Here is a 14306-nt window from a genome sequence, read left to right on the forward strand (position 1 = left end):
GGTCTGCTTCGTTTATCCAATAGACGAACTCGTCTAGTGCCTCCCTCCCATTGGTCCAGACAAAAAAAATGTCATCTATGTATCTGGACCAATGGGAGACAGACTCGAAAAAGGGCGCCAATTCATTATAGATGTTTTTTGCTTCGAAGGCCGCCATATATATATTCGCAATCGAGGGCGCTACTGAAGCCCCCATACTTACACCCTTTATCTGGCGATAAGTATTCAAGCCAAATTCAAAAAAGTTGTCAGTTAAGACAATTTTTAGACATGCCAATAAAAATGATTTAGGGCAGGGTATGTTGTATGAGTCAATGAACCAAGATGTAGCTGTCATTGCTCCAAGGATGGGAATATTGCTATACAGAGACTCTACGTCCAATGTAACTAGAAGGTCTCTTCCAGAGGTAAAGGTTAAGCCTTCTGTCTTTTGAATCATGTCACCTGTGTCACGCACATATGACCTGATCTTAGATATAAATGGACGTAGGTGGTTATCTATATATTTGGAAAGGGGCTCAGTAGCTGTACCAATGGTTGACACTATGGGTCGATAAGGTGGATCTAAAGGGTTTTTGTGAATCTTAGGCAGCCCGTATATACAGGCTGTTTTTCCCAGATTGTGATTTAAGAATTCAAATTCTTTAAGATTGATGTGACCATCTTCTAAAGCTGTTTTGGTTAAAGATCTTATTTTTTTAGATAGATTCAGTGAAGAGTATGCTTGAGTAGGGATGTAAAAGGTCTTGTCGCTTAGCATTTTTAACATGTTTAGTTCGTATTGGGAAGTGTCAATAAGGACAATCCCACCTCCCTTGTCGCAACTCTTAATGGTAAGATCTTTGTTGGTGGAAATAGTTGATAGAGCTAGATGTTCTTCTTTGTCTATATTATAGATTGGTTTTGGAATGTATCTCAAGGCCTGGTCCAATTTCTTTAAAACGACCAGCTCAAAAGTGGCCACTTCTGGTCCTAGTTGTTCCAAAGAGGGACTAAAGGTCGAGGGAAGACATAAAGATTTGGCATTGGTTGTTTCTATATCAGTATCATCATTAGTTGAGAAAAATCTTTTCAAACGTATTTTCCGAAAAAAAGAAATTATATCGCAATATAGTTCAAAAAGGTTTGGAGTTGAATGGGGCACAAAAGAAAGACCTTTAGATAGCAGAGCAATACTGGAAGAATCTAAATCAGTTTTAGAAAGATTAAAGATGGGAATTATATTCCCTGCTTCCAATACTGCCTGCTTCTTGTCTCTCGAATAAATTGTGGTTCCTCCTGTTGTTGTTGCTGATGGTGTTGGGGTTTGTAGTTCCCTCTCGGTTGTCCCTGAAAGTGGACTCTGGGACGTCCTCGTCCCATCCCTCGGTTCCCTAAAAAAGGCTGTCTGCGGGCCCCTCTACCTGAATTGTAGTTGTAATTGGGTTCTGGTTCATAATACCCTTCAGTCTCATTCTCTGAGTCTGAACTTTGGGAAAAGGTGTTTACCCGTTGTTGTACTTCACTGTTGTCTGTAGTGAAATGGTTTTGTTTATAAAAATCTACTGTTAAATAGGGGTAGGTATTTTCAATTGTAGCATATCGTTTGTCTTTAAGTAATTTATCGTTCTTTCTTTTATCTAAGTAGCTGGAAAACGATTCTACTTCCTTATTGCACTCAGCAATTTTTTTCATTGCATCGTCTATATTGCCCATTTTTTTGATTTTATCCTCAAGCTCATCGATATCTGATCTTACTTCCGCAGCTAATTCTTTCGCGGTTTCGACTATTAGCATCATCAGGTCCCTCGAACACCTGCTAGCAATTCTGCTCCATTTGTCAAGAAATGCCTTGTGGTGTACAAAGAGACCGGGAATGTTTTTAACACGGAGACCTAATGGAATAATGCCCAGGCGGAGATAGGCCAACATAAATTCGCCGTGGGCTTCAATACGTGTTAGTTTTTTCTTAAGGTCCAGTAATTTTTTTTTTTTTTTTTTTTTTTTTTTTTTTTTAGTGTCATCATTATGACGCAGGGGTTCGCTTGACATCAAAGAACATATTGTTCGTTCACGTTTCCAACCTACATCGGACAAAAATCTTTTAACACAGAGGTCGATTGTATCAGGCAATCCGATAAAAGGAACTTTCCCCTGCTCCTCATGTTCCTCTTGTGCTAGTATCATAAGAGGAAAAGAATTCACACACAATGGCCACACAACAGTGGCAAAAGAAATGTGGAACTGTAAATCTTCAAATCTGATCTACTTTATACAGTGCCCGTGTCTCCTCGGGTATATAGGAGAAACATCTCGAACTATACAAACACGGTTAAATGAACATCGTTCAGCGATAAGAACCCACAAACTCGCTGCCCCAATGGTGAAGCATTTCCTAGAAAAGGGACATCAGGCAGAGGACCTTAAATGGAGAGTCCTAGAAAAAATTCATACTGCAGACTCCAATGGGGGTTGTGCCATCAGAAAAAAGAGAGAGGTGTTCTGGATATTTGTCTTCAACACCTTTCGAGAAGGAATGAATAGCGAATTGCCATGGGAGCACGCTATTTGCTAGAACATCTTTTGACTCTCCCTACCGCAGCAAAAACAGCTTCTCACTCTTTATGATTAAATTTAAATTACCTAATAATAGGCATTCAGTAATAAGAAAAGTCAATCCCAGTGTTCTCCCAAGATGTAGTTCACCCTGCTCCCTTTTTATCTAAAGTTTAAGCTCCTGATTAGGGGAATCTTTCCCTGCACCTTACTTTGTCGTACAGGTGTAATTAAGCAACAACTAGATCGAAGGAATATTAATGCTCGACTTTTCTAAAATAACAAAAGGCATGGAGCCTCGTTAAATTCACACGCATTATTTTTTGTTTAATGGAAGTACAGTTTTTACGAATTTCAGGAAAAATAACTTTCCTATAGAAATCTTTTTTACTCTAAAAATATTGAAAAAACCAGCACCAAATCTATAATGAGTCATTTTTGTGCACCTAATCTTGAAGCGCTATATATTTAGAATCTTTTTGCTTGGATTTGACATCAGCTAAATCTGACTCTAGTCCCAAGTTAAAATATAGCTCCACTCCCCAATTGCTTTCCACTCGGTTAAGCTGGTTAATCCTTGTGCTATACATCAGCACCGATGTATATCCAGTGATATTTTACATGGGAGCCATTGCTGATTCTTTCTCTAGAGAATCTGGTCCTTTTTTTACTTCTTCCTATTTTTTGGTCCTTCTTTCATGTTCACACCAGTGACATTTTACGTGGGAGCCATTGTTGATTCCTGCTCTAGAGAATCTGGTCCTCTTTTCATTTCTTCTTAATTTTTGGTCCTTTTTTTATGTCAACACCAGGTCAGGTGTACTCAATCATCCAATCAAATAGGGTATATATACAGGAAGTAAAGGCACTTTAAAATGCCGTCTTTCGTGGAAGGAGCATAGAACCCCCGTGTCCCGCCGCCGGAATCTCTGAGCCCTGTTGATATCTATTGGGTAAGTGTTCGCTAAAATCCCTATGCGGTAATTTTACTCTGATCACTTGTTTAGTTAACTGATAATCTCCAAAGTAAACAGTGGGTAACAGAATTCTCTCTCTCCTTTCCCCCCCCTGTTTGTTCATTTTACAGACAGGGAGTTATTTTAAACCACTTTGAAATCCATCGCTCCTTGAGCACAAGTAAAAAGGTAACTATCAGTCCTTCTTCTTTAAGAGACAGTAAGTCTATGAAGTCGCCATGCATTGACTGTTCTCCAAAAATTGATGCCAGAATTCTTTCCATCCATTCTATAGGCAATCTCGCCATTTGTTATCTCCACATCAGGAGGACTATATCTTTTGGGATCCACAAAAATATTCATTATCGTGGCCATAAATTTTAACTCCGGCAGGCGGGTCTAACTGAAATCCCACTCCTCACTTAAGGTACCTTCATCCTCGAAAATGAAAATGTTTTCAAAAAACTACTAATGTATCCTCACTAACTGTCTAGTTAATATAAAATATCAAAAATAGAAAAGATTCAATAAACTAAAAGAACTCATAATTTCTTCTAGGAAATATAGAAATTCAAAAATCAACAATCAAGACAAACAAATTACATCGTGTGACTATGGAATATCTATCTGCAAACCTTAACTAAAATAGGTAAAACACTAGCTTGGTCCTTTCATTAAATATGGGCTGGTTAGAAAATCATAGACTACACTAAGACAACAATCAATGTTCATGAAATGTCTATGTTTTTTAGGGTCTAGAATATCTTCGTCACCTAACCAAAGAAAAGAAAGTCATTATACAGATAATCCAGATTGAGAACATCAAATAGCATTAATATACTCCGTGTTTTTTAAGTAAGTGACCTTATCTATGATATGAATGTATTGTATACCATTGTTTAAGTCCCGCGTTGATAGCACGCTGCGAATTGCCACCATTTAGAATATTTCGTATTTTCCATCACTAATATCAATCATTTGATTCCTCGCATTTGCCATCCTATGTAAGAACCCTGCTTCCTCACCACCAAAACTTGGGAATAATCTATTTAGTATAAAGGTATCCACTCCTTCTCCCTTTTTTGGCCATTATCTCATATAAGAATATATGAGTTAAAAGGATTCACTCCATTTTTCTATTTTTCTTGATGATCATTAAGGCAAGGAAAAGAAATCCGTCAAAGTATTATTGTAATATTAATAAGCTTGGTCACAATATAATGGAAAGTCTGAGACTATTAGCCTAACATGGGTTTGTTTTAATTTTCTCTGTGTAACATAATATAAATTGATGCATTATTGTACATAATATTTTTTGTTTTATGGAATTTTCCCATTTCAGATACTATCGTGGCTGCTCCAGAAGAAGGCGCTGGTTCGCCGAAACGCGCGTAGAGATTATTTTAACCACACCTTTCTCTCTTAAAAACTGTGTTCATTTTATATAACCTTCATTTGTTGGATTATTTGTCCTTCTCTCTTAAAGTGTTGCTGTGTATTGTTGATTTATTATGTCGCATACAATTTGTGAATATGTATTATTATTTTAATGTGTTTTTTAAAAAGAATTTATGAATAAAATTGAACTACCCCTTTTTTACAAACAACCTATGTTTTAGCTCAGTTCATTTCGACCACTTATTACGTTCTGTTGCCTAGATTGATACATATCAAATTATTTGCTTTTCCCTGGTCTAGGAACTTCATTTCCATGTACTCAGGGGGTCCTTGATAAATATTTACACAATTTTCCCACAGCCTGTCTGTGCAGGGCCACTTTATTGTTGTTTTATTCACTGGATACATTGTTATTCCTTTCCTTGCTTTAAGAGCCATCATATATACCAGATAATTTATATATAGATCCATATAAACATTCAGAGCATATGGCTCTTCAAAAAACCTTTGGATTTACCGACGAGGAATTTGAGACACTAGTCGGTATTTCAAGTTCTTTTAGTCACCCTTCAAGCGAACCCCTGCGTCATAATGATGACACTAAAAAATTACTGGACCTTAAGAAAAAACTAACACGTATTGAAGCCCACGGCGAATTTATGTTGGCCTATCTCCGCCTGGGCATTATTCCATTAGGTCTCCGTGTTAAAAACATTCCCGGTCTCTTTGTACACCACAAGGCATTTCTTGACAAATGGAGCAGAATTGCTAGCAGGTGTTCGAGGGACCTGATGATGCTAATAGTCGAAACCGCGAAAGAATTAGCTGCGGAAGTAAGATCAGATATCGATGAGCTTGAGGATAAAATCAAAAAAATGGGCAATATAGACGATGCAATGAAAAAAATTGCTGAGTGCAATAAGGAAGTAGAATCGTTTTCCAGCTACTTAGATAAAAGAAAGAACGATAAATTACTTAAAGACAAACGATATGCTACAATTGAAAATACCTACCCCTATTTAACAGTAGATTTTTATAAACAAAACCATTTCACTACAGACAACAGTGAAGTACAACAACGGGTAAACACCTTTTCCCAAAGTTCAGACTCAGAGAATGAGACTGAAGGGTATTATGAACCAGAACCCAATTACAACTACAATTCAGGTAGAGGGGCCCGCAGACAGCCTTTTTTAGGGAACCGAGGGATGGGACGAGGACGTCCCAGAGTCCACTTTCAGGGACAACCGAGAGGGAACTACAAACCCCAACACCATCAGCAACAACAACAGGAGGAACCACAATTTATTCGAGAGACAAGAAGCAGGCAGTATTGGAAGCAGGGAATATAATTCCCATCTTTAATCTTTCTAAAACTGATTTAGATTCTTCCAGTATTGCTCTGCTATCTAAAGGTCTTTCTTTTGTGCCCCATTCAACTCCAAACCTTTTTGAACTATATTGCGATATAATTTCTTTTTTTCGGAAAATACGTTTGAAAAGATTTTTCTCAACTAATGATGATACTGATATAGAAACAACCAATGCCAAATCTTTATGTCTTCCCTCGACCTTTAGTCCCTCTTTGGAACAACTAGGACCAGAAGTGGCCACTTTTGAGCTGGTCGTTTTAAAGAAATTGGACCAGGCCTTGAGATACATTCCAAAACCAATCTATAATATAGACAAAGAAGAACATCTAGCTCTATCAACTATTTCCACCAACAAAGATCTTACCATTAAGAGTTGCGACAAGGGAGGTGGGATTGTCCTTATTGACACTTCCCAATACGAACTAAACATGTTAAAAATGCTAAGCGACAAGACCTTTTACATCCCTACTCAAGCATACTCTTCACTGAATCTATCTAAAAAAATAAGATCTTTAACCAAAACAGCTTTAGAAGATGGTCACATCAATCTTAAAGAATTTGAATTCTTAAATCACAATCTGGGAAAAACAGCCTGTATATACGGGCTGCCTAAGATTCACAAAAACCCTTTAGATCCACCTTATCGACCCATAGTGTCAACCATTGGTACAGCTACTGAGCCCCTTTCCAAATATATAGATAACCACCTACGTCCATTTATATCTAAGATCAGGTCATATGTGCGTGACACAGGTGACATGATTCAAAAGACAGAAGGCTTAACCTTTACCTCTGGAAGAGACCTTCTAGTTACATTGGACGTAGAGTCTCTGTATAGCAATATTCCCATCCTTGGAGCAATGACAGCTACATCTTGGTTCATTGACTCATACAACATACCCTGCCCTAAATCATTTTTATTGGCATGTCTAAAAATTGTCTTAACTGACAACTTTTTTGAATTTGGCTTGAATACTTATCGCCAGATAAAGGGTGTAAGTATGGGGGCTTCAGTAGCGCCCTCGATTGCGAATATATATATGGCGGCCTTCGAAGCAAAAAACATCTATAATGAATTGGCGCCCTTTTTCGAGTCTGTCTCCCATTGGTCCAGATACATAGATGACATTTTTTTTGTCTGGACCAATGGGAGGGAGGCACTAGACGAGTTCGTCTATTGGATAAACGAAGCAGACCCTAATCTCCACTTCACGTCGCATATCAGTGATGAGAAGGTTGAATTTTTAGACATTGAAATTATAAATGATGATGGTTTTTTAAAAATGGATCTACATACGAAACCCACAGCAAGAAACACCTTGCTGCACTACAGTAGTTTCCACCCTAGATCACAAAAAGATTCAATTCCATTCTCTCAGTTTCTACGGGTTAGGCGCAACTGCACCAGCCTGGCAGACTTTGATAAACAGGCGATTGCGATGAGAAGTAAATTCATCGAGAGAGGCTACCCACACCGGCTAGTGAGACACGCTTATAAGCGTGCCCGCTATTATGATCGCAATTATTTGCTCCAACAAAAGCCAGCTAAAACCACCAACCAGGTGGTCTGTGTAACTAAACATTCCACCCTTGACACAAAAATTAAACAAGTCATAAATTCAAACTGGCACATTTTAAATAGCAATTGTACTCCAGAACTGAAACTAGCTAAACCACTATTTGCCTACAAAAGGAATAAAAACATCAAAGAACATATTGTTCGTTCACGTTTCCAACCTACATCGGACAAAAATCTTTTAACACAGAGGTCGATTGTATCAGGCAATCCGATAAAAGGAACTTTCCCCTGCTCCTCATGTTCCTCTTGTGCTAGTATCATAAGAGGAAAAGAATTCACACACAATGGCCACACAACAGTGGCAAAAGAAATGTGGAACTGTAAATCTTCAAATCTGATCTACTTTATACAGTGCCCGTGTCTCCTCGGGTATATAGGAGAAACATCTCGAACTATACAAACACGGTTAAATGAACATCGTTCAGCGATAAGAACCCACAAACTCGCTGCCCCAATGGTGAAGCATTTCCTAGAAAAGGGACATCAGGCAGAGGACCTTAAATGGAGAGTCCTAGAAAAAATTCATACTGCAGACTCCAATGGGGGTTGTGCCATCAGAAAAAAGAGAGAGGTGTTCTGGATATTTGTCTTCAACACCTTTCGAGAAGGAATGAATAGCGAATTGCCATGGGAGCACGCTATTTGCTAGAACATCTTTTGACTCTCCCTACCGCAGCAAAAACAGCTTCTCACTCTTTATGATTAAATTTAAATTACCTAATAATAGGCATTCAGTAATAAGAAAAGTCAATCCCAGTGTTCTCCCAAGATGTAGTTCACCCTGCTCCCTTTTTATCTAAAGTTTAAGCTCCTGATTAGGGGAATCTTTCCCTGCACCTTACTTTGTCGTACAGGTGTAATTAAGCAACAACTAGATCGAAGGAATATTAATGCTCGACTTTTCTAAAATAACAAAAGGCATGGAGCCTCGTTAAATTCACACGCATTATTTTTTGTTTAATGGAAGTACAGTTTTTACGAATTTCAGGAAAAATAACTTTCCTATAGAAATCTTTTTTACTCTAAAAATATTGAAAAAACCAGCACCAAATCTATAATGAGTCATTTTTGTGCACCTAATCTTGAAGCGCTATATATTTAGAATCTTTTTGCTTGGATTTGACATCAGCTAAATCTGACTCTAGTCCCAAGTTAAAATATAGCTCCACTCCCCAATTGCTTTCCACTCGGTTAAGCTGGTTAATCCTTGTGCTATACATCAGCACCGATGTATATCCAGTGATATTTTACATGGGAGCCATTGCTGATTCTTTCTCTAGAGAATCTGGTCCTTTTTTTACTTCTTCCTATTTTTTGGTCCTTCTTTCATGTTCACACCAGTGACATTTTACGTGGGAGCCATTGTTGATTCCTGCTCTAGAGAATCTGGTCCTCTTTTCATTTCTTCTTAATTTTTGGTCCTTTTTTTATGTCAACACCAGGTCAGGTGTACTCAATCATCCAATCAAATAGGGTATATATACAGGAAGTAAAGGCACTTTAAAATGCCGTCTTTCGTGGAAGGAGCATAGAACCCCCGTGTCCCGCCGCCGGAATCTCTGAGCCCTGTTGATATCTATTGGGTAAGTGTTCGCTAAAATCCCTATGCGGTAATTTTACTCTGATCACTTGTTTAGTTAACTGATAATCTCCAAAGTAAACAGTGGGTAACAGAATTCTCTCTCTCCTTTCCCCCCCTGTTTGTTCATTTTACAGACAGGGAGTTATTTTAAACCACTTTGAAATCCATCGCTCCTTGAGCACAAGTAAAAAGGTAACTATCAGTCCTTCTTCTTTAAGAGACAGTAAGTCTATGAAGTCGCCATGCATTGACTGTTCTCCAAAAATTGATGCCAGAATTCTTTCCATCCATTCTATAGGCAATCTCGCCATTTGTTATCTCCACATCAGGAGGACTATATCTTTTGGGATCCACAAAAATATTCATTATCGTGGCCATAAATTTTAACTCCGGCAGGCGGGTCTAACTGAAATCCCACTCCTCACTTAAGGTACCTTCATCCTCGAAAATGAAAATGTTTTCAAAAAACTACTAATGTATCCTCACTAACTGTCTAGTTAATATAAAATATCAAAAATAGAAAAGATTCAATAAACTAAAAGAACTCATAATTTCTTCTAGGAAATATAGAAATTCAAAAATCAACAATCAAGACAAACAAATTACATCGTGTGACTATGGAATATCTATCTGCAAACCTTAACTAAAATAGGTAAAACACTAGCTTGGTCCTTTCATTAAATATGGGCTGGTTAGAAAATCATAGACTACACTAAGACAACAATCAATGTTCATGAAATGTCTATGTTTTTTAGGGTCTAGAATATCTTCGTCACCTAACCAAAGAAAAGAAAGTCATTATACAGATAATCCAGATTGAGAACATCAAATAGCATTAATATACTCCGTGTTTTTTAAGTAAGTGACCTTATCTATGATATGAATGTATTGTATACCATTGTTTAAGTCCCGCGTTGATAGCACGCTGCGAATTGCCACCATTTAGAATATTTCGTATTTTCCATCACTAATATCAATCATTTGATTCCTCGCATTTGCCATCCTATGTAAGAACCCTGCTTCCTCACCACCAAAACTTGGGAATAATCTATTTAGTATAAAGGTATCCACTCCTTCTCCCTTTTTTGGCCATTATCTCATATAAGAATATATGAGTTAAAAGGATTCACTCCATTTTTCTATTTTTCTTGATGATCATTAAGGCAAGGAAAAGAAATCCGTCAAAGTATTATTGTAATATTAATAAGCTTGGTCACAATATAATGGAAAGTCTGAGACTATTAGCCTAACATGGGTTTGTTTTAATTTTCTCTGTGTAACATAATATAAATTGATGCATTATTGTACATAATATTTTTTGTTTTATGGAATTTTCCCATTTCAGATACTATCGTGGCTGCTCCAGAAGAAGGCGCTGGTTCGCCGAAACGCGCGTAGAGATTATTTTAACCACACCTTTCTCTCTTAAAAACTGTGTTCATTTTATATAACCTTCATTTGTTGGATTATTTGTCCTTCTCTCTTAAAGTGTTGCTGTGTATTGTTGATTTATTATGTCGCATACAATTTGTGAATATGTATTATTATTTTAATGTGTTTTTTAAAAAGAATTTATGAATAAAATTGAACTACCCCTTTTTTACAAACAACCTATGTTTTAGCTCAGTTCATTTCGACCACTTATTACGTTCTGTTGCCTAGATTGATACATATCAAATTATTTGCTTTTCCCTGGTCTAGGAACTTCATTTCCATGTACTCAGGGGGTCCTTGATAAATATTTACACTGATCAGCAGTGGCACAGTGCCCAAAGCATATACCAGCAAAAACATCGTAAACAGTGGAGGCAAACAGAAGAAATGAAGAAGAGACTCAAGCCAATGATTTCAGGTCTAACACGTGTCCCCTCCAGCTGAAATGTGGGGAGAACTACCCTTCCCCTGGGGAGTTCTCATCACTAAGGCGGAAAAATCTGGACAGACCATCAGCATTGGCGTGATCTGTACCAGGGCGGTGTTCCACCGTAAAGTCCATCCCCTGTAGGGAAATGGACCACCTCAACAGTTTTGGATTCTCACACCTCATCTGCATCAACCATCTGAGGGGCCTGTGGTCTGTCTGAACCCGGAAGTGAGTCCCAAACAGGTAGGGTCTTAGCTTCTTCAGCGCCCAGACCACAGCAAACGCTTCTCGCTCTATCGCACTCCACCTCGTTTCCCTGGGAAGTAACCTCCTGCTGATGAAGGCTACAGGTAAGTCTCGGCCCTCTTCATTCACCTGAGCTAGAACAGCCCCCACGCCATGCTCTGAAGCGTCCGTCTGGACAATAAATTCTTTAGAAAAGTCGGGTGCCTGGAGTATAGGTGCTGTGCACATTGCAGCTTTCAGGGTGTCAAAGGCCGTTTGACAGGCGTCAGTCCAGATCACATTTCGTGACTGCTTCCTGGAAGTCAGCGAAGTCAAGGGGTGCACAATGTTACCATAATCCTTGACAAACCTCCTGTAGTAACCCGTGAGACCTAAGAAGGCTCTCACCCGAGTTTGGGTTTTGGGCGGTGCCCAAGCCAGGATGGTATCAATCTTGGGTTGCAGGGGGGCAACCTTGCCGCTCCCTACTTGGTGCCCCAAGTACACCACAGAACCCTGCCCAATCTGGCACTTACTGGCTTTGATTGTGAGGCCTGCTCTGCGCAGGGCCAACAACACTTCCTGGAGGTGGCGCAAGTGTTCCTCCCAGCTGGCGCTGAACACTGCGATGTCGTCCAGGTAGGCGGCACTGAAATCCTCCAGTCCAGCCAAGACCTGGTTGACCAACCTCTGGAAGGTGGCAGGGACATTCTTCATCCCAAAGGGCATCACCCGGAACTGGTATAGCCCATCTGGTGTGGAGAATGCTGACCTCTCTTTTGCCCCATCGGTTAAGGCGATCTGCCAGTACCCAGACGTTAGATCAAACGTGCTAAGGTACCGTGCAGCCCCCAACCGATCTATGAGCTCATCAGCTCTGGGGATGGGGTGCGCGTCAGTCTTGGTGACTGAATTGATTCCTCAGTAATCCACGCAGAACCGAAGTTCTGGTGAAGCACCAGGCGCTGCAGCCTTCGGGACCAAGACCACTGGGCTGGCCCAAGGACGGCTAGAGGACTCAACCACCCCTAAGGCAAACATTTTGGAGACCTCCTCCTTAATGTATGCTCTGACTTTGTCAGTCACCCTGTAAGCCTTGTGCTTAACAGGAGTGCTGTCTCCGGTGTCCACATCATGGACACACCAATGAGTGACACCAGGAACCAAGGAAAACAGATCAGGAAATTGCCCCAACAGGTAGCGACAATCTTGCTGCTGTTCAGGGGTTAGTGTGTCAGAGAGGACCACACCATCCACTGACCCATCTTGCTCTTTTGCAGACAGGAGGTCATGAAGAGGCTCACTCTCCTCCTCCATTCCAGCATCCGTGGCTAGGAGCATGCCCACTTCGGACCTTTCTAAGTGGGGCTTCAAACGGTTGACATGCAGGACCCTCAAGGGGTTCCTGGGAGATTTCAAGTCCACCAAGTAGGTGACATCGCTCTTCTTCTCCACAACATTAAACGGTCCAGTCCACCTGTCCTTGAGCGCACAAGGTTCCACAGAGGACATGACCCAAACTTCCTGACCAGGCTGAAGCTCAACCAGAGTGGCATTCCGGTCGTACCACCGCTTCATCTCCTCCTGGCTGTCCTCCAGATTTGCCTGAGCAAGATCTCTGAAGCGCCGAGTCTGGTTCCTAAAGGCCAGCATGTAACTGTATACATCCTGGGGAGGTTTCCTGGGAGATTGCTCCCAGCCTTCTTTGACCAGACTCAAAGGTCCTCTTACCGGGTGACCATACAAAAGCTCAAAGGGGCTGAACCCTAGAGACTTCTGTGGCACCTCACGGTAAGCAAACAACAGGCATGGCAAGAGGACGTCCCATTTTCGCCTCATTGGTTCTTCAAGAACCATGATCATGCCTTTAAGGGTACGGTTGAATCTCTCAACCAACCCATTACCTTGAGGGTGGTAAGGAGTGGTGAACTTGTAGGTTACCCCACACTCCTTCCACAGAGACTTCATATAGTTAGAAATGAAGTTGGTGCCCCGGTCTGACAACACCTCTCTGGGGAACCCCATTCGGGAGAAAACACCCATCAGTGCCCGTCCCACCACGGGGGCCGTCACTGTTCGGAGAGGGATGGCTTCCGGGTACCGTGTGGCATGGTCCACCAAGACCAGGATAAACCTGTTGCCCAGGGCTGTCTTGGGGTCCAGGGGCCCAACAATGTCAATCCCCACCCGGTCAAAGGGGGTACTGACCACTGGAAAAGGTTGGAGGGGAGCCTTCTGCTTCCTTCCGCTTTTCCCACTTGCCCGGCAAGTGTGACAAGTTTTACAATGGATGTCTACATCCCTTCTCATCTGAGGCCAATAAAAATGGGTGACAAGCCTGTCATAGGTCTTGTCCTGCCCCAGATGTCCAGCTAACGGAATGTCATGAGCCAAACCCAGTAGGAAGGCTCTGAAGCGCTGGGGTACCACCAGCACACGGGCTGACCCAGGCTCAGCAGCCTTAGGCTCGCTATACAGGAGGTCGTTCTCCCAGTAAACAAAATGTGACTCTGACTGATCACCTGAGGTTTGGGCTGAGGCCTGCTGCCTCATACCCACAAGAGAAGGGCACACCTTTTGTTCTGCACAAAATTGCTCCCTGGAGGGACCACCATCCTGCTGCCAGTGGGTCAGCTCGGGCAGGTCTCCCAGTTCGGCCACTTGTTCCCCTGTGGGCTCCAGGGCATCCCCCTCAGGGTCTACCTCCTCCTGGACCACGGGAACTATGGAGGCCGGTTTCCCGCGCCTCCTGCCTCTTCTCTTCACAGCTGGGTCCTGGGCCATACTTTCAGGC

The 14306-nt window shown here is 41.0% G+C and overlaps 2 long non-coding RNA genes across 5 annotated transcripts; both read left to right on the forward strand.

The window, feature by feature from the left end:
• Positions 1–3229: 3229 nt before the first annotated feature.
• LOC147674016 (uncharacterized) lies at positions 3230–4896 on the forward strand. Of its 3 annotated transcripts, XR_015302541.1 has the most exons (5): positions 3230–3488; positions 3623–3680; positions 3787–3918; positions 4050–4140; positions 4244–4663. It is a non-coding gene; the product is annotated as an uncharacterized LOC147674016 (long non-coding RNA). The 3 variants fall into 3 exon arrangements; XR_015302539.1 differs by having other exon boundaries at positions 3230–3680; XR_015302540.1 differs by adding an exon at positions 4834–4896 and having other exon boundaries at positions 3230–4140; positions 4244–4346.
• A 4657-nt stretch (positions 4897–9553) lies between these two features.
• Positions 9554–10831, forward strand: LOC147674017 (uncharacterized). 2 transcript variants are annotated; one of them, XR_015302543.1, is made up of 5 exons: positions 9554–9615; positions 9722–9853; positions 9985–10075; positions 10179–10281; positions 10769–10831. It is a non-coding gene; the product is annotated as an uncharacterized LOC147674017 (long non-coding RNA). The 2 variants fall into 2 exon arrangements; XR_015302542.1 differs by lacking the exon at positions 10769–10831 and having other exon boundaries at positions 10179–10598.
• Positions 10832–14306: the final 3475 nt, after the last annotated feature.

This window comes from Lissotriton vulgaris, chromosome 12, assembly GCF_964263255.1.
Source record: "Lissotriton vulgaris chromosome 12, aLisVul1.2, whole genome shotgun sequence".
Classification (NCBI taxonomy): Eukaryota; Metazoa; Chordata; class Amphibia; order Caudata; family Salamandridae; genus Lissotriton; species Lissotriton vulgaris.